Consider the following 27,491-nt stretch of genomic DNA (forward strand, 5'->3'; position numbering starts at 1 on the left):
GTTAATAGATATTATAAGAATTAGCGACGGACTTTTTCTCAGATTGTGGGCAGCAGACAGATAATTAACTTTTTTTCTTACACCAAATACATTTCTAATAATAATATAATCGTGATATCACATTGGGTTTTTTCTTTGTTTGTTTGCGGTACGCGGGCCTCTCACTGTTGTGGCCTCTCCCGTTGCGGAGCACAGGCTCCAGACACGCAGGCTCAGCGGCCATGGCTCACAGGCCCAGCCGCTCCGTGGCATGTGGGATCTTCCCGGACCGGGGCACGAACCCGTGTCCCCTGCATCGGCAGGCGGACTCTCAACCACTGCACCACCAGGGAAGCCCAGCATTGGCATTCTTGAAAACCCACCAACTGATTTCCATCACACTACTTTAGAGGATGGATTTTTAAATCATGGCTCATGTAACAAAAGTAATGGTTGAGAAATCCCGAAAGGATTCACAGGATTCTAGGAACTCCATAGCCAAGGACAGCACTAACGAAAGACCATCTCCCTCTAACTTCTCTGGGACTTACCCAGGTCTGCAGGGCTGTGAGTAAAGCCAACAATTCCACGAATCCATTCTCTGCATTTAGAACACTCTCGCCTCAAATTTTGTGCCCAACGTAACACTGTATCTCCTGGCTGTATATACAGAGAGGAGGAACACAATGTCAGTTCGTAGTCGACTCGGATAGTTTATTTATCTCCACAGTTCTTACTGCTGAACCGTCAACCCAGTCAGGAGAATAACTGGGAGGGGATAAGGATCAGGTTCACCAATGGCAAGTGTAGCGAATGGCGCTGAAGTTTGCATCTGTGGCAAAGGCTGGCTCATGGGAACCGGGTTAATGGGTAAAAACATTCTTTTGGCAAAAAATGCTGCACTAAAAAAGATAAACTACCTATCTTTTCACACCACATTAAGTTATTTTTCTTCCACGTTGATACATCTCTAAGCCCACTTCTGGACTCTGGCAATCTAATTTTCTTCAGCACAAGTACGTGGAGGTTTGCCTCAACTTTGCTTAGTTCTTGAAGCTGGTTTCATGGTATTCTATTCCTAAATCTTTTATCAGAGGGCTTCTTAGATCACCTCTTCCAATATGATCAATTGATCAATTTTCTCTCTTACTTTTACTAACATTTTAATTATTTTGCTTTCTCCCAACAAAGTGCTTCAACTTCCTCCTCTCCTCTCTTTTTTATCTTCTGAAGCAATAAATCGCCATTTCCTCATGTGTAAAATAGTAGTGTTTGGGGGAGAATGGATGCATGTATATGTATGGCTGTCGCTTTGCTGTACACCTGAAACTATCACAACATTGTTAATCGGCTCTACTCCAATATAAAATTAAAAGTTAAGAAAAAACGGTATGGATTTCTGGATTTTATGCCCTTGTCAATGACAAGAAAACATTCGATAGGAATTTGTTTTATAATTACCTTTAAGATACTGGATTTAAACTTTATGTAAATAAACCATAAGAAAATATTTTTAAATGTTTCACTACACAAAAAGTCCTAGCACCTGAGTCATCATATCCATGTTCTTTAACCGGCTAATTCAGTACGAAATTTTGGCCTCAGAAAATATGCTATCGATTTTACTTCTCAGAATATAACTACAGGGCTTCCCTGGTGGCGCAGTGGTTGAGAGTCCGCCTGCCATTGCAGGGGACGCGGGTTCATGCCCCGGTCCGGGAGGATCCCACATGCCGCGGAGCGGCTGGGCCCGTGAACCATGGCCATTGAGGCTGCGCGTCTGGAGACTGTGCTCCGCAACGGGAGAGGCCACAACAGTGAGAGGCCCATATACCTCAAAAAAAAAAACAACTACAGATAGTCTCTAATTAGTGTCCTAGTATATGCCTTGTACTTTTTAGGATGGGTCACATCAATAAGGTCAGGAGAAAAGCTAAGCAAGTTGAAGAAAAAGATATTTACCAGATTTGAAATTGTTTTCAAGTTTCCAGACTAATTTATTTTCCTTGTTCCAGAGGCAGTCTTTTAGAATTCCACTTTTACCATGACAATATTGTGGATCCCTGCACAGGCATGGGATTATCTTAGTTTATTGCTTAAATAGGTAACTTGAAATGGAAATGGTACTGTGGGCAGCTTGTTTATTTCACATCTTCCCTGCACTCTACCTGGGTCCCCGCTGCCTCTGTTTGTTACCTGGCAGGTGTCTCCCTTTGCAAGCAGGTCACCCCTGATTGCCCACCTAAGAGCAGCTGGTGAGCAGCTGGATGGCTCCCAGTGTCCTCTATTCTCTGGAATCGATACTATTTAAAGTTGTTTTCTTTCTTTCCTCTTAAGCCCTTTTCACCAGCTGTAGGCAGGCTTCATTCCATGCTGTATCACCCCTGACATTTGACAGAAAAGATAGAATTTCAATGTTATGAAACCACAGCACGCTGCTGCCACTTCTTCCTGCAGGGTGTTCCTGCCCAGTGATTTAACAGACCTGTTTGGACAGGGTGTGAACGTAACAAGGCAAAACTATTGCTCTCTGAAAAGCTGTTGATTTTCTCCCAGACAGAGCTCAGAAGTGTTATGCAAATTAAAGACAAATGCCTTCTTTCTTAGAACCCAATATATTTATTGTGATACTGTCCCTTTACATGCAAACACAAAAGTCTCTTTGTTACTTGGCAAAACATCTAAGCCACAGTGATTGAGGAGCATGTCACTGAGGAGTGTGTCACTGAAAGGCACCTGCCAGTGCACTGGGGTAAAGGATGATGAAGCTCAGTCTCCAGGTGTATACATTTTGAACTAAATTTCAATAACGTAACCAAAATACAAAAAGGGCTCCTTAATATCAGTCAGTTCGTAAACTAATAGTTTAATTTTCAATATAATCTGAGCTAAATATTCCCATTCTAAATGCCACGTAACACAACATACTTGGATCATGGTTCTATAACCACCTTGCATTATGCTAGAGGAATTATTAGTGCCATTTCTATGCATATTACTAAATCAATCACAACAGTACCTACAGTGAGAGACAAAAGCCAGCACCTTCATGTGCAAAATAAGATGAATATTTTAATATTCATAAAATACTAGGGCCTTTGTCAGGCAATATTTCTGAAGATTTTATGTTAAGACAATGCCTACTTATATCTTAGTAAATGCCACATCATAATTTTAAATATTTAATTTTACAGCAGGTAAGTGAAATATTTCTTCATGATATATAGAAATAGCACATACAACAAAAGTGCTATATCTGCTTTCATTTCAGGAAATCTAAAATAGTTATTTTTCTGAAATGGTCAAGCCAACTTCAAAGTCATTTTTCGTAGGTCAGTAACAATAATAATCATTATTATTATCTTGCCAGAAGGATATATTATATTGTCTGTATAGAAAGTGCCCCAGTGAAATTTTTCCTGATATATTTTTTTGTTTGAGTGGACATCCAACTAAAAAAAAAATGTAATGGCCTTAATATGACATTTTCTAAATTTGAAAGACATGTCTTCAACAATATAAATAATGCTGAGGAAAATAGTATTAGTGTTCCTAATAACAATCACTTGCTTGTCAAATACCCTTGAAGCTGAGTCGGTGCAGCTTTTTGCCCATCTCCTCCAAACGCATACGTCAGATCACACACATCAATCAAGAGGAAACTGGAAGCGTTTCAGTGTTTTATTCAGTTTCTCTACCAAAGTCTGTCGAGGTAGGAGGAGTACATGTAAATCGTCCCCCTTATCTCAACCCCGCCCCCAGCTTCCCAGGGACAGCAGCTGCTCCTGTCACTCTTGCTTCCACACTCACCTCTCAGACCTCCAAAACTCTGACTTTACAATCACTTCCTAACCACCCCCCCCCCCCCCGCCGTCAGCCTTCTACCTTTGTGTATCCTACCTGCAGCCTCTCACTGTGTTCCTCCAAGTCTACATAGCGTTCCTAGTCAAAAAGGCTTCTTCCTCCTATTAGCTTGAGATGAGGGAGGGATGTGAGAATGCTTCATGTCTTATTTGTATGTTTCCTATAATATGAACACATTAGCAATTTGAGCACAGGTCATAGGAACGTATCTTGCTTCCACGTAGTACTTCCTTTCCCTCCCAAACAACTCAGCCACTCCTCAGACCACCAGGATGGTGCACACACACATAACATCCACTCCTTGAATTAGGAAGTGACACTGCCAAACTCAACTGATTTTGATACATTTTACAACAGTAATTCTCACCTGGGAATGGTATTGACCTCAAAGGGCACGTGGAAATCTTCGTGTCTGTTTTTTTTTTTAATGGTATCAGTTGCTCAGGAGCACGATTGACATCTAGTGGCTCCACAGATGCAAAGAATCATGGCACCCAAATGCCAATCACACCCCTTTGAGAAGCACTGAGTCAGAACATTGAATGTTTCATTCTTTGGAACATTCTACCATAGGGCTGGAAGGGATTGGAGAGAGTATTTTGTTCTTCACGTTGCATTTGATCAGGAATAAACATAACCTTACAGAATCGGGGAGTCCAGAAGAGAAAACATTGGGAGGATTGGAATTTCAGAGCAGGAGGAGGACCTGAGAGGACAGAGAGGAAGGACACCAGCCGGCTACTGTGTAGCGTGGGGAAGCTTCTGAGGAAGGTAAGTGAAAGGACTTACACTTCACCGCCAACCTGATTCAACTAATATTGCTTCTCCTGGAGTGGAGGCTCTCCCGGCAGCTACATCCCGATCTTGTACAGTTGCTAAAAAGAGTAAAAGTAGGATCTTGAATAGATATCTGCACTATTCATAGCAGCGTGTTTCACAAAAGCCAAACCATGGAAACAACCTCAGTGTCCACTGACTAAGGAAGATGTGGCATATGTATGTACAATGGAATATTATTCAGCCACAGGAAATCCTGCTGTTTGCAACAATGTAGATAAACCTAGAGGACATGATGCTAAGTGAAATTAGCCAGAAAGAGAAAGACAAATACTATATGATCTCACTTATATATGGCATCTTAAAAAAAAAAGGTCAAACTCAGAGACACAGAGAGTAGAATGGTAGATACCAGTGAGGAATCAGCGGTGGAAGTTTGGGATGGGAGATGTTGGTTAAAGAGTATAAGCCTTCAGTTATAAGATGAATAAGCTCTGGGCATCTAATAGAAGGCATAGTGACTATAAGTAATAATGCTGTATTTTGTACTGGAAATTTGCCAAGAGTAAACATTAAGTGATTCATTACACAGGAAAAAAGGTAACTGTGAGGTGATGGATGTGTTAACTACCCTGATTACCTAATTGTGGTAATCATTTCACAACGCATACATACATCAAATCATCACATGTACACTTTAAATACATACAATTTTGTCAATTAGATCTCAATAAAACTGGAGAAAAAGAATAAAAATACATCAAACTCTGTTCTGATCCTCTGATAATACTGGATTAGGGTTGTCTACCCTAATGATTGGATTTGATTACCTCTGTAAAGACCATACTTCCAAATAAGATCACATTCTTAAGTGATACTAAGGGTTAGTACACCAACATATCTTTTGGGGGATATAATCAACCTGTAATAACAAGAAGTTTCTGCATCTTTTTACTTAAGAGTATTTTTTAAATGGAAAACTCCATATAATTTTAAAATTATATTTAAATTATTTTACCTATTACTAGAAGGTCAGTAATTTTTAAGTAATCTCAGGAGCCAAAAGTTCTGAAATATTATTTTGTCCTATTCTAACTGTACTGTGTACACAGATGGAGGGTATCCTTGTAAAATAAAACCCCAAAATACCTAAAACAAAACAAATAAAATCATATTCCAAGTATTCCAACAAAAATTCCAATATTTTAGTTGGGGGTGGAGGTGGAGATGAGATATTCCTAGAAGTATAAGAAACAGTTCATTTTAAAAAATGATTAAATTGACAAAAATAAAAGGTTATTCTTTTTTTTTTTTTTTTTTTTTTTTTGCGGTATGCGGGCCTCTCACTGTTGTGACCTCTCCCGTTGCGGAGCACAGGCTCCAGACGCGCAGGCTCAGCGGCCATGGCTCACGGGCCCAGCCGCTCCGCAGCATGTGGGATCCTCCCGGACCGGGGCACGAACCCGTGTCCCCTGCATCGGCAGGCGGACTCTCAACCACTGCGCCACCAGGGAAGCCCAAGGTTATTCTTAATATTAAGTGTTGGGTTTTATTTGCATGTATGAAATAAAATTATTCAGCAATAAATGGGAATTAAAGCAAATTAAAAAAAGAGAGTTAATGCACTAGAGAATGGATCTGAACAAATTGTCCAGAATATAGGACAGATGGACAAAGAGATAGAAAATATAAAAGAGAGGTTTACGTAAAATGCTCATTTACAATAGAAGGCTGAATAAATATTGTGATCTCTAAGAAAAAAAGGTTAGGAGACATGGAGGAAGGAGTGAGAACATCAGAAAAAAGATCAACATATCAAAGACTCCCAGAAAAAGTTTAAAAAAATAATGGCAAATGGATCAGTGGACATATTTGAAGAGATAAAAAATTGAGAATTTTTCAGACCTGTGAAAGAAGCAAACCCACAGATGAAGAAGCCCAATGAAGCACAGGAGGGATAGTAAAAACACACACACACAAAGACAAAGAATATTTTCTTGCTATATAGCTAATTGATTTTCTTGTTAGATATACTCTATTTTGTTTGCTAATTGAAGGTCTCCATCATGTTCGTACCTCTACTAAGGTGACTTTTATTTACACATTCCTAACAAATTTTTAAATCAAAATTTATATGCCATGAAATGGAATATTTCTCTTCCATACAAAATAGTTTACCTGATTCCTCTTCCATTTCCTAAACATACACCTGAAATGGCATTAGTTGGTTTTACCTGAGGGTGTAAACTATATTACTTTGATAACAACATAAATGATTTTTTTAAAGATTGCTATTCTTGAGCATTCAATTTTTCCATAATATTTACAAATAAATCTGACTTTTATGATTTCCAGGTCCTATGATTTCCTTATCTGTTTCCTACCATTATAGTCGTAATTTTGACTCATTTCTCAGTGGCTCAGACTTCAAATAATATTTTCAAGGACTGCACATACGAGCTGAGTTTAATGAGTTAAGTATATGTGATTGGCATGGATGTATTGATTCAAAATTTGTTTTCACTCAGCATTTGTAGGTATCACATCATTATTTTTCTGGTTTGTTAAATAGCTATGAAAAAGCATGCTGTCACTTTACTTGCACTGTTTTATAAATAACTTTTATTTTTAAAAATAGGAATCTAGTAAAGTGGGCAACTGATTATGACCAGGTGTGAATCTTTTCTTTAGTCTTCAACCTCGGTGAGTCCTCTACAAAATCAGATGATAATGCTACTGCATGGCACAAGGTACTCAGTATCTTGTAATAAGCTAGTGGAAGAGAATGTAGGAAAAGCATATATATATTCATATATTTAAAAAATCAGATGATCATGTTTCTCTCAGCATGCAATCCTTCTTTTCCTCTCTATATTTATTACATTTTTCCCTCAGTTCTATTTTTTCTTATAAATTGTATAGGATATGTCATATATCCAATATCTTATATCCCATCTTATAACTTTCATCTACTTATCTTCTTTCTCTCCTTTCTGTGACTGGTCCAGAAATGTGTTTTTTAATTCAGTAATTCCATTTCTGTTACTTAAAACCTGTTCTTTAAAATATCGCATTTATATTTTTGCCTTGTGTTAAACCTTTGCTAACACTATCCATTCCAGCTATTCTCAATTTTTATTTTACTATCTCTATAATGACCTGTACTTTTATTATAGGTAATTTTTCTCCTTGAGAACATGGAGAAACTATGCTGTCATTTTCGTTTTGTAAAAAGAAATCTGTTTCAGAAATCTGGTGTCTCCTGTGTTCTTGGCATATGCTTTAATTTCCTTTTGCGGCAATATTTTTCCATACATCCCAACTGGATTTTTCTCCGCTTACTCAACAATACAAAAAGAAGTCTATTTTGATGGTTGACTCTCCTGCCCTGCTCCCTAGAGCGTCTTTCCAGGCAAGAGCAGCCTGCAACAGAGAGAACAGCAGAGAAAACTGATGTACAAATACCTAGTTTTTTTTCACTGATCTCTCTGCTGAGGAGAGCAAGAGGAACGACCAGCATGAGCAGTGCCCAAGATGACCTTGAGAAATCTCCCAGTTCAATATAATCCCATTTATCTGCCATACAAACCATTTCAACATTATTTCAGAGATTTTCCTCTGTCTGAATCTTCCCAAACTGCACCTCAATTTTTCTTCTCTTGTGGTTGCAAAAGAATAAAACCTGCACAATTCTTTCCTTTTTTTATTACTGTCTCATTCTTATGTCTAAAAGTATCTTGTTGAATACGTCTTTCTATTCACTTCTAATGACATGGCCCATTCTATTTTTACAAACAGAGCATAATATTTATTTATATTTCCAAACATGCAAGTGCGTGATTGAAATGAGGAGGACAAGAAAATAAGAGGCTGGAATGTTACAGGGATAATCTACATGGACACTGAAAACAACAAAGTGAAAACAGGAGAGAATAACGAGGGAAGTGCTAAAATCTTTATGTGACGAGAAGAAAACCGGAAGCCTGTGTGTAACTATTACTAACCCATTTCCACAAGAAGGAATTAAAGCACAAAGACATTAGTAGCTGCCCTAAGAGAAGCAGAGCCTGGATTGGAACCCCGGAGTCCAGCTCCGGTGCCCGTACCCTTAACCCTTACCTCTCCAGGTAGGAGAGGACAACATCTGGGACAACGCTGGCCATCACCTTCTTTCACGGGTAGGTCTTATCAAACCAGGAAAAGCACCATCATGACTGATAACTCTGTAATACAGTTTCTGTGTGTGTGTGTTTTTTAACTTCTTTATTGGAGTATAATTGCTTTACAATCTTGTGTTACTTTCTGCTTTATAACAAAGTGAATCAGCTATACGCATACATATATCCCCATATCTCCTCCCTCTTGCGTCTCCCTCCCATCCTCCCTATCCCACCCCTCTAGGTGGACACGAAGCACCGAGTTGATCTCTCTGTGCTATGCGGCTGCTTCCCACTAGCTATCTGTTTTACATTTGGGAGTGTATATCCATGCCACTCTCTCACTTCATCCCAGCTTACCCTTCCCCCTCCCCGTGTCCTAAAGTCCATTTTCTACATCTGCGTCTTTATTCCTATCCTGCCCCTGGGTTCTTCAGGACCATTTTTTTTCTTTTAGATTCCATATATATATGGAATATGTATATATATGTGTGTGTGTGTGTGTGTGTGTGTGTGTATCTGTGTGTTCGCATACGGTATTTGTTTTTCTCTTTCTGACTTCCTTCACTCTGTAGGACAGACTCTAGGTCCGTCCACCTCACTACAAATAACTCAATTTCGTTTCTTTTTATGGCTGAGTAATAATCCATTGTACATATGTGCCACATCTTCTTTATCCATTTATCTGTCGATGGACACTCAGGTTGCTTCCATGTCCTGGCTATTGTAAATAGAGCTGCAATGAACATTGTGGTACATGACTCTTTTTGAATTATGGTTTTCTCAGAGTATATGCCCAGTAGTGGGGTTGCTGGGTCGTATGGTAGTTGTATTTTTACTTTTTTAAGGAACCTCCATAGTGTTCTCCATAGTGGCTGTATCAATTTACATTCCCACCAACAGTGCAAGAGGGTTCCCTTTTCTCCACACCCGCTCCAGCATTTCTTGTTTGTAGATTTTTTGATGATGGCCATTCTGACCACTGTGAGGTGATACCTCATTGCAGTTTTGATTTGCATTTCTCTAATGATTAGTGATGTTGAGCATTCTTTCATGTGTTTGTTGGCAATCTGTGTATCTTCTTTGGAGATATGTCTATTTAGGTCTTCTGCCCATTTTTGGATTGGGTTGTTTGTTTTTTTGATATTGAGCTGCATGAGCTGCTTGTAAATTTTGGAGGTTAATCCTTTGTCAGTTGCTTCATTTGCAAATATTTTCTCCCATTCTGAGGGTTGTCTTTTCATCTTGTTTATGCTTTCCTTTGCTGTGCAAAAGCTTCGAAGTTTCATTAGGTCCCATTTGTTTATTTTTGTTCTTATTTCCATTTCTCTAGGAGGTAGGTCAAAAAGGGTCTTGCTGTGATTTATGTCATAGAGTGTTCTGCCTGTGTTTTCCTCTAAGAGTTTTATAGTGTCTGGCCTTACATTTAGGCCTTTCATCCATTTTGAGTTTATTTTTGTGTGTGGTGTTAGGGAGTGTTCTAATTTCATTCTGTTACATGTAGCTGTCAGTTTTCCCAGCACCACTTATTGAAGAGGCTGTCTTTTCTCCACTGTATATTCTTGCCTCCTTTATCAAAAATAAGGTGACCATAGGTGCATGGGTTTATCCCTGGGCTTTCTATCCTGTTCCATTGATCTATATTTCTGTTTTTGTGCTAGTACCATACTGTCTTGATTACTGTAGCTTTGTAGTATAGTCGGAAGTCTGGGAGCCTGACTCCTCCAGCTCTGTTCTTCCTTCTCAAGATTGCTTTGGCTATTCGGGATCTTTTGTGTTTCCATACAAATTGTGAAATTTTTTGTTCTACTTCTGTGAAAAATGCCATTGGTAGTTTGATAGGGATTGCACTGAATCTGTAGATAGCTTTGCATAGTATAGTCATTTTCACAGTGTTGATTTTTCCAATCCAAGAACATGGTATATCTCTACATCTGTTTGTATCATCTTTAATTTCTTTCATCAGTGTCTTATAGTTTTCTGCGGACAGGTCTTTTGTCTCCTTAGGTAGGTTTATTCCTAGGTATTTTATTCTTTTTGCTGCAATGGTAAATGGGAGTGTTTCCTTAATTTCTCTTTCAGATTTTTCATCATTAGTGTATAGGAATGCAAGAGATTTTTGTGCATTAATTTTGTATCCTGCTACTGTACCAAATTCATTGATTAGCTCTAGTAGTTTTCTGGTAGCATCATTAGGACTTTTTGTGTATAGTATCATGTCATCTGCAAACAGTGACAGCTTTACTTCTTCTTTTCCAATTTGGATTCCTTTTATTTCATTTTCTTCTCTGATTGCTGTAGCTAAAACTTCCAAGACTATGTTTAATAATAGTGGTGAGAGTGGACAACCTTGTCTTGTTCCTGATCTTAGAGGAAATGGTTTCAGTTTTTCACCATTGAGAATGATGTTGGCTGTGGGTTTATCATATATGGCCTTTATTCTGTTAAGGTAAGTTCCCTCCATGCCTCCTTTCTGGAGGGTTTTTAATCATAAATGGGTGTTGAATTTTGTCGAAAGCTTTTTCTGCATCTATTGAGATGATCATTTGTTTTTTATCCTTCAATTTGTTAATATGGTATATGACGTTGATTGATTTGCATGTACTGAAGAGTCCTTGCGTTCCTGGGTTAAACCCCATTTGATCATGGTGTATGAACCTTTTAATGTGCTGTTGGATTCTGTTTGTTAATATTTTGTTGAGGATTTTTGCATCTACGTTCATCAGTGATATTGGCCTGTAGTTTTCTTTCTTTATGACATCTTGACATCTTTGTCTGGTTTTGGTATCAGGGTGATGGTTGCCTTGTAGAATGAGTTTGGGAGTGTTCCTTCCTCTGCTATATTTTGGAAGAGTTTGAGAAGGATAGATGTTAGCTCTTCTGTGAATGTTTGATAGAATTTGCTTGTGAAGCCATCTGGTCCTGGGCTTTTGTTTGTTGGAAGATTTTTAATCACAGTCTCAATTTCAGTGCTTGTGATTGGTCTGTTTATATTTTCTATTTCTTCCTGGTTCAGTGTCAGAAGACTGCTTTTCTGAGAATTTGTCCATTTCTTCCAGGTTGTCCATTTTATTGGCATAGAGTTGCTTGTAGTAATCTCTCATGATCCTTTGTATTTCTGCAGTGTCAGTTGTTACTTCTCCTTTTTTATTTCTAATTCTGTTGATTGGAGTCTTCTCCCTTTTTTTCTTGATGAGTCTGGTTAATGGTTTATCGATTTTGTTTATCTTATCAAAGAACCAGTTTTTAGTTTTATTGATCTTTGCTATTGTTTCCTTCATTTCTTTTTCATTTATTTCTAATCTGATCTTTATGATTTATTTCCTTCTGCTAACTTCGGGGGATTTTTGTTCTTCTTTCTCTAATTGCTTTAGGTGTAAGGTTAGGTTGTTTATTTGAGATGCTTCTTGTTTCTTGAGGTAGGATTGTATTGCTGTAAACTTCCCTCTTAGAACTGCTTTTGCTGCATCCCATAGGTTTTGGGTCATTGTGTTTTCATTGTCATTTGGTTCTAGGTATTTTTTGATTTCCGCTTTGATTTTTTCAGTGATCTCTTCGTTATTTAGTAGTGTATTGTTTAGCCTCCATGTGTTTGTATTTTTTACAGATATTTTCCTGTAATTGATATCTAGTCTCATAGCGTTGTGGTCAGAAAAGATACTGATACGATTTCAATTTTCTTAAATTTACCAAGGCTTGATTTGTGACCCAAGATATGATCTATTCTGGAGAATATTCCATGAGCACTTGAGAAGAAAGTGTATTCTGTTATTTTTGGATGGAAAGTCCTATAAATATCAATTAAATCCATCTTGTTTAGTGTATCATTTAAAGTTTGTGTTTCCTTATTTATTTTTATTTTGGATGGTCTGTCCTTTGGTGAAAGTGTGGTGTTAAAGTCCCCTATTACGATTGTGTTACTGTTGATTTCCCCTTTTATGGCTGCTAGCATTTGCCTTATCAATTGAGGTGCTCCTATATTGGGTGCATAAATGTTTACAATTGTTATACCTCTTTTTGGATTGATCCCTTGATCATTATGTAGTGTCCTTCTTTGTCTCTTGTAATAGTTTTATTTAAAGTCTATTTTGTCTGATAAGAGAATTGCTACTCCAGCTTTCTTTTGATTTCCATTTGCATGGAATATCTTTTTCCATCACCTCACTTTCAGTCTGTATGTGTCCCTAGGTCTGATATACTACAGTTTTTGGGTGATCCCATGCAGACTGAATTTCTTTCAATTCCTTTTTTCTGATGCTGACACCATCTTTACATCCTAAAATATTAAATGGCATGCAGACACTATTAGATAACACACTGTCCTCCATTGTAAACAAAATGTATTCACACACAGCCATCTGCATTGCTTATATCTTAGAGGGTTTGGTATAAATGATTGCTCACCCATTTATATATAAATATCTGGGTTTACATTATAAGTGTGTTTATCTACCCCAAAACATGTGTATGCATACATACGCAGTGGAAAGATTGGGCTTGCTTCTGTGACCTCTGTCAGGACCAACCAGAGGGCAGGGGGCACTAGCTGGGGGTCTGAGCATACTCCTGATCGCCTCCACCACAGGTAACAAGTCCCAGATTGGATTCCACCTGTGATGGGATTCTATTTTCTTATCTTAAGCCAGCCTCTTCTTACATGCGTTTGCTTCCTAATGCTGGATAGACTCACAAACACAAAAATATAAACACAATAGAGTAAAACTTGACTGCAATTATCATTATTTTTATGGACCTGTGTGTAAATTTCTATGAGTATTTATAATTAGGTTCAATCCAAATAGCCACGAACCGGGCTTCCCTGGTGGCGCAATGGTTGAGAGTCCGCCTGCCGCTGCAGGGTCACGGGTTCGTGCCCCGGTCCGGGAAGATCCCACGTGCCGCGGAGCAGCTGGGCCCATGAGCCATGCCGCTGAGCCTGTGCGTCCAGAGTGTGTGCTCCGCAACGGGAGAGGTCGCGACAGTGAGAGGCCCGCGTACCACAAAAAACAAACAAACAAATAGCCACGAACCCTTCCCTTATAATAAATATAATAAAGTCCTGTCATATCTCTAATGCACATTTCTGAGAATAAGTGTTTGTTTGATAATGCCATAAGAAATAGGTCAAAGATAGACTGAATCACAGAAACCAGCTTACCTGACAGTGCTATGGTTACCCCAGGAAAACTGTATGAAAATACCAAGTCATTTGTCATAATGTTTTTCTCATAGTTGAAACCAAAGATTGCAAGACTTCATGTTTGCACCCAATTTTCGAGCATGTAGGTCAAGTAGACTTGATTTTACATGAGATTCCAAAAGCTTATGGTGTTTTTTTAAAAAATATTTATCTTCCTTTCTTCTAACACAATGAAAAACCCTTTTGCTTTCTCCACAGTAATCAGAACATGAAATATTAGCTGGTGTTCCAAATGTAACCCATGGGATTTCTTAGCATGTGTCTGTAAGACTCTCAGGAATTCTGCACAAACGTTGGAAAACCTCATGCTGGCAAAGTCATTAAAAAGGAAGAAGACAGATGGTTCTTCGGCTTGCAGGCAATTTTGTGTGTTCAGGACAAGTTCAACAGGATTTTAAGTAACAAATAACTGTCCAGCCACATTCTGTTTTAGAAAAAGTAAGTCTGTCTTTTATTCCACTTGCCCTTACCCACCTCCCCCTGGTGAGAATATTTGGCATTTTTCATTTTAAGATACCAAAACTTAGGGGCTTCCCTGGTGGCGCAGTGGTTGAGAGTCCGCCTGCCGATGCAGGGGACACGGGTTCATGCCCTGGTCCGGGAAGGTCTCACATGCCGCGGAGCGGCTAGCTAGGCCCATGAGCCATGGCCGCTGAGCCTGCACGTCCGGAGCCTGTGCTCTGCAACGGGAGAGGCCACAGCAGTGAGAGGCCACATACCACAAAAAAAAAAACAAAAAACACAAAACTTAAGAAGGGTTACTTTGCTCTGTCATAATGTCTTAAATTCTAATCACTGTTGACATGGGAAGGCAGCATAGCATGGTGGTTAAGAGTTTGAGCTCTGGGGTAGACAGAGTTCCAGCCCTTGACAATTCACCGTTCTGTGCCTGTTTCCCTGTTGTTTATCATGGGCGACAGTGACAACATTTACTTCATAAACCTTTTGTGAGGAGATGGTACTTGGAAAATAGTGCCTGGTACCTAGGAAGCAGTCAAGCGTGTTTCCATGTCTATGAATTCTGTGTGTTTGTACATACAGGCACAAAGCCCTCTTTTCGCTAGGTTTATTGTTCTTTAATAATGTGGTTTAGAGTAAATAGAAGACTACTTTAACCTCATCTATTTGAATTGTTCCCTTGAATGGTTCTTTGCTCTGAGACCCAGTGTCTTGTTTCTAACTTAAAGCAAAATGTGCCCAAGGAACAAGTGAGGTCATAATAGATTGAACTTTGCCCTTAGGAATGAGCCATTTAAGATTTCTTGGTACTTTTTACCACATTGGAGACTGGATACATCTTTTGCTTCACCATAGTGTCATTGTTTGGAGGGAGAAAAATAATGGAGTTAATAACTCAGCCATTTTGAATAAGGTGATGTTGCCATGCAAAATCATGTTTTGTCCTACCCTCACACAGTGTTAACAATGACAAGCTATGTGAGTGTGTGTTAAAAATGAGCTACAGTGACTTGCTGTATCAAAAACTACCAATAAAACAGGAGTAATAACAGAAATAAGCTGCTTTTACCTATTTTTCAAACACCAAATAGAGAATCTTCTTGAAAAACTAGATCCTACAGACAAGGGGACTGAACCTCCCATATTCACAGGGGATAATTAGGAGGATAATGGAGGTGATCCTATTGTATTCAAAGAGGTAGCTCTTTATGGGTCTTTCCTGAATTGGGTTTGAAGGCAAGCTTTTTTTTAGCAGTCCACTCACAAAAACAAAAACAAAAACAAAAAAACCTCACAGGTCAAAGGAGCCTTTTCTATTATCTGTAGTAATTACAGTGGAAGTTTTGTACATCATGTTTTCATGTTTCCATTTTCTAAAGAACAAGGAAGATTTGGAGTAGCTAAGACATGAAAAGCATATTGATTTTAGTAGTACCTCAAGTCCACTAAATGAGAAGCCCATTTTCAGAGCTCCATTTCATCTTTTGTACTTACTTTTTTGAAATGGAAACATACAACCACAAATTCAATCTTCAATATGACAAAATAAGAATTATGATGGAAGATTTTGCTAAAAAGTTTAAGCCCCGGGCTTCCCTGGTGGCGCAGTGGTTGAGAGTCTGCCTGCCAATGCAGGGGACACGGGTTCGTGCCCCGGTCCGGGAAGATCCCACATGCCGCGGAGCGGCTGGGCCCGTGAGCCATGGCCGCTGAGCCTGTGGGTCTGGAGCCTGTGCTCCGCAACGGGAGAGGCCGCAGCAGTGAGAGGCCTGCGTACCGCAAAAAAAAAAAAAAAAAAAGTTTAAGCCCCAAATACCTTTTAACCATTATCATACCTGGCAAATTTCTAAGTAACATTGCCAAGCACTCTGTTGTGGGTGTGACTCACAGCTCCCTCACGCTTTCCCTGTACACAAGGACCAGAAGGAATTTATATGGCTCAGAAACTGGGCAGGGGTTGCGGGGAGGGGAAGAGTCTGTATTTTCCTTAGGAGGTCATCCAAAGTTGAATCATATACATTTATATTAATGTTTCTAAGACTCAAAGATGCTCCAAAGATAAGTTTTAAAATTCTAATAAAATAAGCTGTAATAGCCAATTTTTACTTGCATGTAAAATATCATGGAATGCAGACCCTAATCATTTCCTCATGAGTCTCCCCATATTTGCAACGCTTCCCAGTTTTCGAAATGTTCTCAATCATAATGCAATAGAAAAGGACATTTCTTGGAATGGCTTATATCTGGGTATTAGAATAGACGATTAAATTAAAATATTTTATTAAAAATGGTGTAAAACTAACATATTCAGAGACATGGCTAGAAATGTAGTAACAAAAACCAACATAACAGTGCAATTATTGAAGCCAGTACTTGGATTTAACTAATTTTAAAATCCAGGTTGGTTAATCATTTGGTTTCTTTTGAGCAATTAGGATACAACCTTTGATGCAGCTGAAGTGCAGATCCCAACTCAGTTGGCTTATCCTGTGCTCCCCTCAAAAAAATTGCGATGTATCAACAACACGGGCCTTCTCAAAAGTTCCCCTGTTATTCAAAATTCACTTTTTAAGGTTATTCTGAAGATGATCTTTAAGAAGTTTTCAGAAACATCTTATTTGAATTTTGTTCCTAGCTTAACATTTTCTTTCTTATCATTTGAAAACAATTCTGATGATTTTCCTTTAAGCTTTGCATACCTTTTAGTGGTTTACTAAGGCAAAGTTTTGCTGTGGTTTATGCCACAATGGAAAAATGAGGTTAAGGCACATTTACATTTTCATAAAAACAAAACCGACACGTTCTACACAGACTGTTACTGCTTACTCCAAAATCAAGATTTTCTGGCATAGGTTGTAATTCTTTAGAAGATTCCTCAATTGAAACAAAAGCTTCTATAGCAACAGAAGATTACAAACTTCCTTTGGTGTCTTACATATTTACAATTATTTTAATCTTATGCTACAAATTTCTAATTTTATAACTAATATATATTCTTAGTTAAAATATAATTTAGAATTACGACATTTCAGAGACTGAAGTGAAAATCTTTCTAAAGTTATACCCACTCAAAATAATAAAACCTTGGGATTTTGTGGCCATTTCTGTCCTTTAAGTAGCCATATGGTGTTGATTTGTGAAAAACAGAATCAAGGAATTCAAAGGAAAAGTTGTCATATGAAATGATCACATTTTTTATTATTTTTTATTTATTTATTTGGCCGCACCGCACAGCTTGTGGAATCTTAGTTCCCCAACCAGGGATTGAACCCAAGCCCTTGGCAGTGAAGGCTCAGAGTCCTAACCACTGGACCACCAGGGAGTTCCCAATCACATTTGTTAGAAAAGAAGCTAAATAAACAATGTTCTTAGGTCTCAAAATATTTTCAGAGATTGCAAAAGTTTCACATTTTGACCTTTTATTAGGTGCATACCCATTAAGCATCGTTATGGGGTTTTTTGAGAATAAACTCCTTTATCATTATATAATACCCTTCTTTATCCCTGACCATGTTCTTTGTCCTGAAGTATGGTCGTCTGCAATTAATATAGCTACTCCAGTCTTCTTTTGATTACTGTTATCATGATGTCTTTCTCCATTTATTTACCTTTAACTAATTTTTGTCTTTAAATTTTAAGTGGGTTTCTTATAGGCAATGTTGGGTCATGTTTGTCTAACCACCTCTGCCTTTTAATTGGTATATTTAGACGGTTCACATTTAAAATGAATATTGGTGTACTTGGATTGATATCTGCCCTGTATGTGACATGCTACATCTATCTGGTGGGATTTTTAGACATAAGACCCAGGAAAGTGTAGGGGAGCCCCAAGAGTGAGGCCCCTGGATGGCTCTCTCATTCACGCTAGTCCGTTCTTCACCTCCACCATATGGTCACAGTTGCCATTTAAAGTGTTCTTGTCGGTTTATGGCTCCAACAGTCTTTGCTCCAGGTCAGCTGATCTCACCTCAGACCCTCTCTATTTGCCTCTCACTGTGAGCTCAGTTCTGTGATGAGCCCAACTGTATAATATTGATAAGTCATTTATGAATGCTAAATGCCTAATGTCCACAGAACAGTAGTGACTCTGGCTGTCTCAAACTTTGCTAAAAAATATTATAAAAGCATGCTAATAATTTAAAATGCTAAGACTATACACATTAAGAGACATAATTTTCATGCTGTGTAGTAACCCCATATCCTGTAATTCAAAAGAACCATTATTAAATATCAATATTACAAATGCAAAAATATTTTATAACATTTTAACATAATAAAAATCAGGAGAAAATGATTGTTCAATAATATAAAATAGTAAAGGAAATTATCTTAAGTAGGATGTTATTTAAAATGATAGTTAAGAAGTTTGGTTAAGAAGATATAATCATAATATAAGAATAGGCAAAATGTTTACATAAGACCAAATCAACAAAAATGAGCATATTTGTTCCTGTAGTTAAGTACATATTAACAATGTATAATGGTGAGCAAATTATGAGTCTTTTTTTTCTATTTTGTCTCATGTCAAAATTTTATTTAAATTTTATTTCATAATAGAAATTATGCTTAAAAGCAAAACAAAATTAGCTGTCATTAATACATTTATGAGTGAAAACTGATAATTTATATGAAGAGTCTTATTATAGTTACTACAAATCACCATTATTTAATACTTTTCAGAAGTGGAACTAGAGAAAATGAAAAAGATAATCTAACTACCAAGACATTTAGAGAGAGGAAAAAAAAAATCTTTTTTCTCTTCCTGTAAACTCGTGATAATGTTTCCATGTGAACTTATTTTTGTAAATGTGCTAAATAAATGCAGCGTTAAAATAAACCATATAAGTCTTTGCTTTAAAAGAAAAAGAATTTTTCATCATTGATCCCTCTAGTAGTACATGCATTCTATTAATGTCTATTCAGTGAACTCAATACAGCAGAAAAAGAGAGAAAGAAGGGAGGGACAGAAGGAAAGAATATCTATTTATTAGTTTATTACTATCTTTTTCTTTGGCCGTACTGCATGGCTTGTGGAATCTTAGTTCCCTGACCAGGGATTGAACCCGGGCCATGGCAGTGACAGGGCCGAGTCCTAACCACTGGACCGCCAGGGAAGTCCCTACATTTTTAAATGTCTTCAATAGAGCGTCTCCATAATTCTCTAAAACATATGTGACCATCAAGCCTGCAGATATATTTTAGACTATGTTCATTTATAAATATTTATACGAATCAAGACTAGCAAATTTTTCACGATTTCCAAGCCACATTAAAGGTTTTATTATTTTTTAAAAAGAGGTTTATTATTTAAATAATATATAACCTTCAAGACGCAAAAATGTTATTTAATGTTTTACTAAAATCTTAAATGTTAAGGAATATTATATAACGCATTCCTTTCCACTTAATTGACTTGTGGACAAAGAATGCCGCCCAACATTTCAGTAAACAAAGGATGTTGTGCGCATGAAGCCATCAGCCACTGCAGGCCTCCTCTGCCCTCCACCCCCCCCCCCCCCCACAGGGAATCTCAGGATAGAGCAAAGCAGGATATGGCCCTAGATAGTTAAAATGCATATCAAAGGAATGATTTCAATAGGCCCAGACTCTTGGATCTTCCCATACTTAGAAAAGTACTAAAATCTTTAACTTGAGATGTCTGTTTGTGTGGTTAGCAGTAACCTTTTTTTTTTTTTTTTAAGATATTGGGGGTAGGAGTTTATTAGTTTATTTATTTTTGCTGTGTTGGGTCTTTGTTTCTGTGCGAGGGCTTTCTCTAGTTGTGGCAAGCGGAGGCCACTCTTCATCGCGGTCCGCGGGCCTCTCACTATCGCGGCCTCTCTTGTTGCGGAGTACAGGCTCCAGACGCGCAGGCTCAGTAGTTGTGGCTCATGGGCCTAGTTGCTCCGCGGCATGTGGGATCTTCCCAGACCAGGGCTCGAACCCATGTCCCCTGCATTAGCAGGCAGATTCTCAACCACTGCGCCACCAGGGAAGCCCCAGCAGTAACCTTTTGATGGTCAACTACATGGGGTTTTTTACAGCCTCCCTTACCTTTTCAGAACAGTCCTCAGAACTATCTGAGAGGCTGCATCCCAGGCTTAAATCCTCAGTAAAGTCCACTGAATGAAACATAATTGTCAACTTTTAGCTTGTGCATTTCTTTTTCAGACGACAGGCTCATAAACTTAACAAATGAGTAGATGATAAAGATATCTACAGAGATATTACTTCTTTCTCAAATGAATGAGTATTTAAAAGAATATCACAAATATTGTCTCTTGAGATAGTTCTTAAATCTATTCCATGGTAGGCAAAGGGAAGGTTCTTCCAGAAAGAAGAATAGTAGTACATGAGTTACATAAAGAAAAAAATTTGATACAGAAGTTTGAGTAGGCAATTCAGTGTTGTGGTTAATGGAAAATCCCGTTGGTGAAACAAAAAAGTGAGGTCAGGTCAATCAGAGGCAACAATGAGTCTCCTAATTCACTTCTTGTTTTCCAATAGGCAACGTGCCATTGCTTGTGTTTGGCTAGTACACAGCAAGCAGCAGTGTTCTCTAACAATCACATTCGAATTTATCAGCAGATAATAAGAAATGTGAAAATGAAGCATATTTCATGTGATGAAGTGCTGTCATAATCCTAAACTACATTTCCGAAGAACAACACTGAGATATACAGAAATATACCCAAGCTCTCCTTGTCGTTCAACACGGAACAGAACGTGTGCTCAACTCATTCTGAACAAATGTGTTTTTGGAGTTTTATGATATATGTATTTTAAGGTGTGTGTGTGTGTGTGTGTGTGTGTGTGTGTGTGTGTGTTTCTTTAGAATACAAGCTCCTAAAGGCATTTTGCTTTCTTTTGCAAACTTTTTACAGTGGCTTCGTAAAATAGTTGTGTGTATAAAATTTGGATGCAAAAAATTACATAAATTAAAGAAAAAAGAATAGCAGTTCCAGTTGTGCTCAGGGTTATAGAGAGGAACTAGAGGAAGATCACTTCCTTTGTTAAGAAGAACTCAGCAGGAATACATCCTCACCTGCAAATACATCCGCACCTGCAGACTGACCTCAGTTATACCCCAGGGAAGCTCTGGAGTATGACTTGCTCCGTGGAGTTATCCTGCAAGCTATCCAGTCTCCAGACCCCCTCAGTCTTTTAGTTGTTGACCAGCTGGTTGCCTGAAAAAAGGCTTGAGGGCGTAACCCTCTGGGTAAGGTGACTCCTGTTTTAATGCATAGAACTGTGCCTGGCGGTTAATAAGTTCTGGATAAATATTTGTTAAATGTTACTATCTGCCTAGGTGTTCCCCGCTTTACTCACGTTCAATGCAGAGTCTGAAATGAACTCACTGTTTCTTCTCAAATTCTGTTTCTACGCTTCACTCCATCTTCATCTTACTACTATCTTCCCAGACACTGGAGCGAGAGATTTCTAAGTCAAATTTATTTATTACTTGCCTTTATTCACTCATAAATAATTCATTAATTCTACAAATATTGCTGCTAGGAGCTAAAATAAGTGCTGGTGACACAGAGTCAAATAAAACACAGCCTCTGCTTTCAAAGGTAATTGTTATCTAGTGAGAAAGATAAATAAATCAAGATTTAAAGGACAAAGTGCCACGTGGAATGGCAGGACAAAGACAGCGCAAGGCCGAGAGGGAGGGGAGTCCTAGGGAAGAGGGATGCTCACTCTTGAAAAAAAGGAAAAAATGTCGCCCGCCATTTCAGTTCTGCTAAGATCAAGCCATTAGCCACTTGCCTACAAACAGTGCATCTGGGAGGAATTTGTGGAGGAAAACAGAAGGCATTCTGGGCTTTGGTTACCGGCCCCTAGGTAGTTAATATACATATCTAAGTTAAAATTTCAGTGACTGCAGATTCTTGCATCTTCTTGTACATAGGAAAGCACTAAAATCACTATCTTGAGATTAGTAGTAATCTTTTGATGTTCCGGTTTGTTTTCCAACCAAAAACGTCATACATATCCAGGCTCCTCCCCTGCTTCTTTGGACAGTTCCTCAGAGCTCTTTGAGAGGCTATCTCCTGGGCTACAGTCCTCAGTACAACACTGAATAAACTCAACTCACAGCCTTAGGTTGTGCCTTTTCTTTCAGTCAACTGTCAGGATACAGAAGAATGATGGGAGGGAGCCTGGAGGAATGAAGAATGGGGACAGGGGACAGGGCAGAGAGGCAGTGTATACACAAGCAGACAGGGTTCAGTGTTGAGTGTGAGTAACACAGGGGCTGGCATGGAGCCCAAAGGCCAGGAGTGGGATGCAGGCCAGAAGAGGCAGGATGGCCACGGCCAGGCACCTTGTGGATGCAGGGAGCCCGAACCAAACAGGCATGTTTGCAGGAAGGTCCTTTTGTCTCTGTCCTTGAAAGCTCTGGAGAGTGGTTGAGGGATTTCATACAGGGTTTAACATTGTGTGTATGTGCGTGTGCGTGTGCGTACTATTATAAGGAGTATGTTTCCCACTATGCCACAGTGGGAAAATCTCATCTAATTTTTGGTATGGTTTACATATATCAATATTATGTTTACAGCAATTCTTCTATGTTCTGAACTAGCTCCAAATGGAAATGCAGGACTAGCTAACGTGTTCTAAGCACTGAGGAGCCAGAAGCAAACAGGAACTGGTCCCTACCGTGGGGAACTCACAATCCGTAAGTAATAAAAGCACATGCAATATCATGTGGTAAATACTAGCATAAAGATGGGAACTGGCTGCTCTGAGAGTGCCCAGGAGGAAAACACTGGCAGCCTGGAACTTCACTCTCCACTGGCCCCGTTGCTGCTGGTCCAAACCCCCGCAAACGCCCCTTTGATAACGCATTCAACACTCTCTTCCAGGACTGAGGACAAGCTCCTTTGTCTGTGGAAAGTGAATTCCCTTCTGACCCATTTTTATTAAAGCATTTCAAACTTAACAGAAGTGTTTGCAGAAGTCAGTGATGCATGTTGTATTTTAATGCACGTTAGTTGAAAAGGCATATAATGATAAAATTGTATTATTTGTACAATAATATTTAAGTAAGTTTATTACTATAGTTACAACAGCAACTATATCTATTAGAAAAATGAGGTGCGTGTGTCTATCTGTGGGTTTGTGTTTGTGTGTGTCGTGGGTGTGTATGAAAGAGCTATTTGCAAGAATTACTTAAAACAAATGCTGATGGGGTAGTATGTGGCTGGGGGAACGGAAAAGTTGACAATGACTTCTAAACATAAAAGGGAAATGCAATTCAACGAGAAAGTGAAAAAATGCACATTCAAATTTCCCTCAGCAGTTTTGGATGACGCACACTCTTACAGCTACTGCTGGGCAAGTGCCAAGCGCTGGAAAAAGAGTTTCTCATTCATTATCTCATTTAATAAGGTGAAAAGAGTAGAAAAATAATACAGGAAAAATAAACACTACTTTCGAATACATAAAAGGCCTGTAGCATGGTAGAAAGTGTGAACTAGTAGTGGGGATTTAAAGGAGTCAGATTTGGGTATCAAAAAAGAAAGAATTTTCTAACCATATGACAGACAAAAGCAATAAATCCATACCAAAAATTAGATAAAATGTCTATAAATGTCTAACTGCATACAACGTCTAAAATACATAATTATTACCACTGTTTTCATTAAACGATTGTGTCTTAAACATCTGATTTTAAAAACACACAAACATACATTTTATTGAGAAAAAATCTTGATACAAAGGTTTTGAGACTTAATGTACAAAGTATAATGAGAACATCATGGGAAGAGATTCAGAAAGTCTAGAGTAGGACCCGCCACTGGTATGTTTATAAAACTCCGTAAGTCAGCCATGCAACAGTAATTGAGAATATTTGGTCTAGAAAATGCTAGATTCAAAGTAAGTAAGAGAGTGGCCAAGTAAGAATTTTAATGATAACCAAACATATGACTGATAACATGTTACTGATATCTAATATCATTGGGAAAACATCAAGTGCGATAAGCAGAAACCTATTATGGACAGTGAGAGTATTAACAAATACCGAGGAACTCCCTACAAAATACACAATTTCTGAAATACTTATAGAAACAGCATTTTTCCTCTACAAGTTTCAGCATCTCTTCCAATTTAACGTCTCCCCATGCAATTTTAATAGTAACATATTAAATAAACCTAATTATTTACAGCACCTCCCTTTTTATAAGAGGAATGAACAAATCTTTGTGATTACCCAGGGCCCCTCTGGGAAACCTCAGGCTACTTTTGGCTTAAAAGATAACCTGAAAGCTATATAATAATTTTTCTATATTTAAGACTCAATTTGGGGATTCAAAAATCAAAACAGTTGTCACCGGAAATTTGGACATTGGATCAAGACAGGACCATGGGTGCCTGAGGGGCAACACCTGGTCAGCTATTTAATCAAAATGACAATAAAACATTTAAAAATAAGCACAACCATTTATTCAATAACAAAAATACCTCAGAGGTGTACAGAGCTGAACGTGGATGTCAGTCACATTCCACAAGAGGAAAAAAGCAGGACAAACTGAAGATTAATGATTTTCTTGAGCTCATCAGAGAACTGAGACCACAGGGCAGACAACACTCCTGATTCTGAAAGACCCAGAAGTCTACAGAGAGAAATAGAGCCTGAGCATTTGCTTAGAGGCAGACATGTCTGGATACAATATAATCCAGGAGGAAGTTTAACTAGAAAGATTTAACAAGCTGCTAAAAGCTGAAGTGGGCTAGTGTGAGAGTATAAAGCCTTGGGGGCACCGACATAGAGGGGTTCTCACACTTCTTCCTTCAGGCCTTTGCTCTAGGACATCCTCCAGGCTCTCAAGGAAAATTAGAAAGAATCTGCTGCTTCCCTTCTCACCCCACTGTGAAAATTTACCCAAACCCACGCCCTGTTTCTCCACTAGAGAAAAAACGCAGTGAGTCTACAGGGGAGGCATCCACTGCAGTGTGGCAGCAAACACATTCAGCACCGAGAGGGCACAGTCTCCTTCCTCCCATCTTCCCTAAGCAGGAAAGGCTCATGTGCAGAGGGCCAGGAACAAAAGCATAGCTTGAGGACACTGCAACTGGTGCAGGAGATAGGGGTGCAGGAGGGGCAGGATCTCTCGTGAAGCCCACACCCACAAGATCCAGGTTCCCAGGACTTCCCTAAGTCTGAAACTTAATCGGAATACAGCAAGTCCCCTACATACGAGCCTTCAAGTTGAGAACTTTCAAAGATGCAAACGTGTGTGCCATCAGCGTCAGGCGTGAGCGACATCGCAGCTCGCCCTCCGTCTCCTGTTGCTGACGATCCTTCAGCTCTACCATCTCCCCCCTCCTCTCCTTCCTCCAGTCAGTGACTCTTCTTGCCTGTCCACTCAATGCCAGCCCCTGGATGCCAGCTGTTGTCCTGTACTACTGTACTTTTCAAGGTGCTGTACTGTAAGGTTAAAAGTGTTTCCTTTATTTTGTGTGTGTGTTTGTTTTTTATGTATTATTAGTGTGAAAAGTATTATAAACCTATTACAGTACAGTGCTATATAGCCGACTGTGTTAGCTGGGTACCTAGGCTAACTTTGTTGGACTTATGAACAAATTGGACTTACGAATGCTCTCTCGGAAGGGAACTCGTTCGTATGTAGGGGACTCACTGTACAATGATGATGTCTCTGCCCCCAGCCCATAACCATGCTAACAAGCCTCAACTGAAAAATAAAGGGAAACAGCTGGCAAGCTGCAAAAGGGAAACTCTCTCAAGGGAGAAGCATAAACTGAAGACACAACATCTACCCGGGAGATGAAAAGATTCACTTGAGAAATTGACAGTTTGTGGTGCCCAGAACAACACCACATTTCAACGCAGGTAACCACAGCAACAACAAACTTCAAATCCAGCCCAAATCCTGACCAGATACCAAAGGCATGGCAGAAGGAACATAACAAAAAAAGCACACCAAAAGTAGACAGAAATACAGCCTGAAGAGTCCAAGTGATCCTTACAACCAAAATCAGCTTTGAGGGCTTCCCTGGTGGCGCAGTGGTTGAGGGTCTGCCTGCCGATGCGGGGGACGCGGGTTCGTGCCCCAGTCCGGGAGGATCCCGGGGCCATGGCCGCTGAGCCTGCGCGTCCCGAGCCTGTGCTCTGCAACGGGAGAGGCCACAACAGTGAGAGGCCCGCGTACTGCAAAAAAAAAAAAAAATCAGCTTTGAAACAGGTACTGAAATGATCAGACAGGGAGTATGAAATAATTCCGATTAATATGTTCAAAGCTATAAATAGAAAAATTAGATAGAATGCAAGATCAGAAGGTAATTTCAGCAGAGAGATGGACACTATAAGAAGTAGTCAAATAAAAATATTAGAAATAAAGAACAGCTGAACTATACAGGTCTCAACAGTAGACACAACACAGCTGAGGAAATGATTGGTGAACTGCAAAACAGTTCAAATTAAGTTTCCCGAAAGAAATGCAAAAGGAAAGAAATGCTGTTGTAGGGGAGCAGATTTTGCCACTCTCAAATATGTTTCTTCAGCATGGGGATTGATTTAGGCTGATTATTTTTAATTATTATTTTTAAGAAGACTCAGGAAGTTTTTCTCATTACCTTTCCCTTAACTGCCTAAAAGAATTTAGACAGAGGGCGTGTTCCCAGAATAGAGCCATCAGGAGAGAGAGGTCGATAGAGACGTCTGCAAAGAATATGGGCTGGGTGTGGTGTGGGAGACTCTGTCAGGGCTTAGCGACCAGAGTCTACTCTGATCTCCCGGTGTCTCTGGTGACCCAGCAAACACTTGTTTATCAAACTTTTATTTTTTCCATCTCCACTCGAATTGCCTTCCTCCTCTTTGGAGTCCCAAAGCACTACCTGTGAAACCCAGCCGATCTGACAGTTTTCCTTCCCAGCCTGTTCTCCTCTCCCTGCCTGGTGGTCAGATGCACCTCATCATCTGAAGAACATCCTCCCTGCTGTTTGCCTGTTCCTCATCCTCCCTTTATTTAACACAAACATTTCCCTCAGTAAACCTTTTGCCCACCTAATCCCATCATGGCGTCTGTTTT

The 27,491-nt window shown here is 39.1% G+C and overlaps 1 long non-coding RNA gene across 1 annotated transcript in view; it reads left to right on the plus strand.

The window, feature by feature from the left end:
* LOC141277074 (uncharacterized) overlaps nucleotides 1–23,287 on the plus strand; it is a 66,731-nt gene extending 43,444 nt beyond the window's left edge. Inside the window, exons 9-11 of the long non-coding RNA XR_012327776.1 lie at nucleotides 4,489–4,614; nucleotides 14,176–14,415; nucleotides 23,021–23,287. This is a non-coding gene — a long non-coding RNA (uncharacterized lncRNA). The remainder of the gene's footprint in view (nucleotides 1–4,488; nucleotides 4,615–14,175; nucleotides 14,416–23,020) is intronic.
* Nucleotides 23,288–27,491: the final 4,204 nt, after the last annotated feature.

This window comes from Tursiops truncatus, chromosome 18, assembly GCF_011762595.2.
Source record: "Tursiops truncatus isolate mTurTru1 chromosome 18, mTurTru1.mat.Y, whole genome shotgun sequence".
Classification (NCBI taxonomy): domain Eukaryota; kingdom Metazoa; phylum Chordata; class Mammalia; order Artiodactyla; family Delphinidae; genus Tursiops; species Tursiops truncatus.